Below are 3,543 nucleotides of genomic sequence, written 5' to 3'. Positions count from 1 at the left end.
CGGACCTGGAATTGAGTTTTGCGTTTGTTATTTTTCTGATGCAGGTCGGGTGACATGCGAAGGTGATGAGGTGTAGGCTCGCGATGACGGCTTGCTGGTGGTCGTGGTGATTCTGTGAGGGTGGTGATGGTGCTGCGCGAAGGAGATGCGCAAAGGAGATGGGCGTCAAATTTGTGATGAAGATGATGAGGGCGCGCGATGATGGTGGCGCGCTGTGCTTCTGCTCTTGGATCGTTTGATGATGGCGTGATGATTCAATGGTGCGAAGAACATACACGAGCTTGGTGTGGCTGGCTCGACAGTGGCGACGACGCAATAGATGTGGGGAGAGTTCGACGGAGAGCGGGGACCCTGGTTGACTTGCTCTCCTCGTTTCCCTTAACGGATATCTACATCCGTTGACGGATCCTCATATCCGTTTAGGGAGGTGGGAGGTTTCACAGGTTGCACTTTTTGTTAAAGCATACCACCACCCCCACTTCAAATGATTGAACTTTGTTCTCCCGTAAAATTTTAACTTTAAAAATAAACTTTTAATAAAAGGATAAGATATGAATAAAAAAATAGAATAAAAGGTAAAAGAAGAAGGAGAAGGTGGAGGGAACAAATATGGGAAGGTGGAGGGAACAACTCCCCTATCATAACATGTCAGGTTCTATTTTATAATTGGGTAAGTTCTGTTTCAATATTGGTCGAGTTGTGTTTCATCTTATACCTCTAACATCTCATTATATCTCTAACATTTTATCTGCACCTTCAAAAATTACTTTTGACTCAACACTCTTTTATTTTTTTTCTCTCTTTTTTATTAAAAAGATTATGCACTCTTTTCATTTTTTTCTCTTTCTTGTTAAAAATATTACACATCCTTTTCATTTTTTTCTCTTTAATACACCACCTTAATAATAATCTAATTTAATTGAAAATTTAAATATTATTTAATAATTATTAAAGTATAATTTATATTATAATAATAGTTATATTAAAAAATTAAAATAAAATAATCAAAATAAAAATAATAATAATAAATAATAATAATAATAATAATAATAATAATAATAATCAATTTGATTTAATATATTCAAAATATATTAAATTATATTAAAATATTAAAATAAATTAAATAATTATTAAATTTTAAATAAAAACTAAAGTTCTTAAAACTTGTTTATCGGATATTAAAATTTATAAAATATGTTAACAATTTTATTTTTTATTTAAAATGTAATAAATATTTAATTTAATTTAAAATTAGAATACTATTTATTATATTTTTATATTTTAATAATTATTAAAATATTTTATTAAAATATTAAAATAATAATAATTAAAATAAGAGTGATAATAATGAAAATTAAAATAATATTTAAAATAATATTTAATGTATTTAAATATATTAAATTGCATTAAAATATTAAATTAAATTAAATAAATTTTAAAATTTAAAGAAAAACAAAATTTGAATATGTGAATCGGATATAGAAATCCAATAACGTATTATTCGGATATGGATATTCGATAAATAATAATTTTTAAAATTTGTTTTTTATTTAACTTTAATAAATATTTAATTTAATTTAATATTTTAATATAATTTATTATATTTTGAATATATTAAAGCAAATTGATTATTATTATTTTATTTTATTTTTTTATTACTATAATTTTTATTTTTATTACTTTATTTTAATTTTTTTAAATAATCATTATTATAATATAAAAAATATTTTAATAATTATTAAAATATAAAATTATATTAAATAATATTTGAATTTTAAATTAAATTAGATTATTATTATTAAGATAGTGCAATGCTTTTAATAAGAAAAAGAAAAAAATGAAAAGATATTTATTAAAGTTAAAAATGAAATTTTTGAAAAAGTTTAAGGTGTAAGATAAGATGATTGAAGTGCAGGATGAGATGATTGAAGTGTAGGATGAAACACTCGTATAGATAATGCTTAGCTAGTATGAAAAAATTATATTCGCTGCTTGCATAAAAAAAATTATGTATTTTTTTTTTAACCTAAAGATACCAGTTGAATACCAAGAAATATTTTAAAATCAAATATTTTATGAGTTTTTAAATAAAGTTCAAATTAAATTGAAAAAAAAAAAGATATTTAAAATATGCATAAGAGTATAAGTCAATGGACAACTAAATAAAAGTTAAAATATAAATTTAAATAGTATCTTAAACATATATTCAAATATAAGTAATTTAAAAAAAAATTCTAAAATTAACACTATAAGATTTATGTTTTTTCTTTAATATCTTCATTTTCACTACTGAAATAAATAACACACTAATAAAATCACCAATAAATGACATAGTGAAATTATTAGTAAAACTATATTAAAATATTAAAAAGAAGATTACTAACATCATCAACAATTATCTCATTTAGTATTGTATTAAGTTTCATGTTATTCATTTTTAATTTTAAAAAACCTGAAAAAGGAAAATCAATTCATTTACAACCGTCAATCATTTGAATGAATATAAATATGTAATTTGAAGTATTCATTTAATTACCTTTTATGTCAGTTCATAGCCAATCTTGAACACATATCAATACCTCTAAAATGTCTAGGTGTAATATACTACGATGTTAGGGAGGTGAGGTTAGGGAAATATTTTATCGAGACCTACGACGAACGTCAAATGATCTTACCTGAATATTGAGTGTAGACTTGTAGACATATGACAAGATCCTAACAGTGATTCGACCATTTGTTTTGTCTGCAAAGGACCTCAAGTCAATAAGAGAATTGTAATCTTTGTATTATGTATTATTGTTAATGAGAGAGTATGTGAGTCAATATTCCTTATGATCAACATGAGATATGAATCTATGTTTCTATTGAAATAATATTTAATTGAAGAATATAAGAATAATATAATAAATAGTAATAATGATAAATAATAACCAACACACCAAACTATCAAGATTTAATTATAATATATAAATATGGTCTAAATAGATGTAAGTTTAAACTATTCCCTAATGAATAAAGTTAAAGAACTTTAATAGGCTGCATTTTTTAATGTCTATTGAGTCAGATACCAACAATTAACAAAAAAAAAATACAATAATTTGCAAGCACTATAAATATTAAAAATTCCTTATAAATATATAAATACACATATACATATTATGTAATATAAAATAACAATAATACAATACATCTTCTGTAAAATTACCTTCTTTAAATAATATTTTATCATATAATATATAAAATAAAATAAAATAAAATTTATATATTATTACCCTTTTCAATATATATCTTATAACTATGATAATAACTAATAAATTTATATTCACGTATATTATATAACACCACAAACCCATTCTGAGTAGTCAAAATTATGCTCACTATGATTTGTGCAAGTATGTTTCATCTATCTTAAATACTGCAATTTCTAGTTCAGGGTTGTTTACACTTATGCTCTGTTCTTATGAAGGGATTTGGGGGAGATGATTTGGGGGGATGATTTGAGTTGATTTGAGTGGATTTGAGGGTAATTTTGTTGTTGTTTTT

Source organism: Vigna radiata, unplaced genomic scaffold (assembly GCF_000741045.1).
Source record: "Vigna radiata var. radiata cultivar VC1973A unplaced genomic scaffold, Vradiata_ver6 scaffold_7, whole genome shotgun sequence".
Lineage (NCBI taxonomy): Eukaryota > Viridiplantae > Streptophyta > Magnoliopsida > Fabales > Fabaceae > Vigna > Vigna radiata.
The sequence above is the reverse complement of the archived record's forward strand: the minus strand, read 5'-3'. Positions refer to the sequence as shown.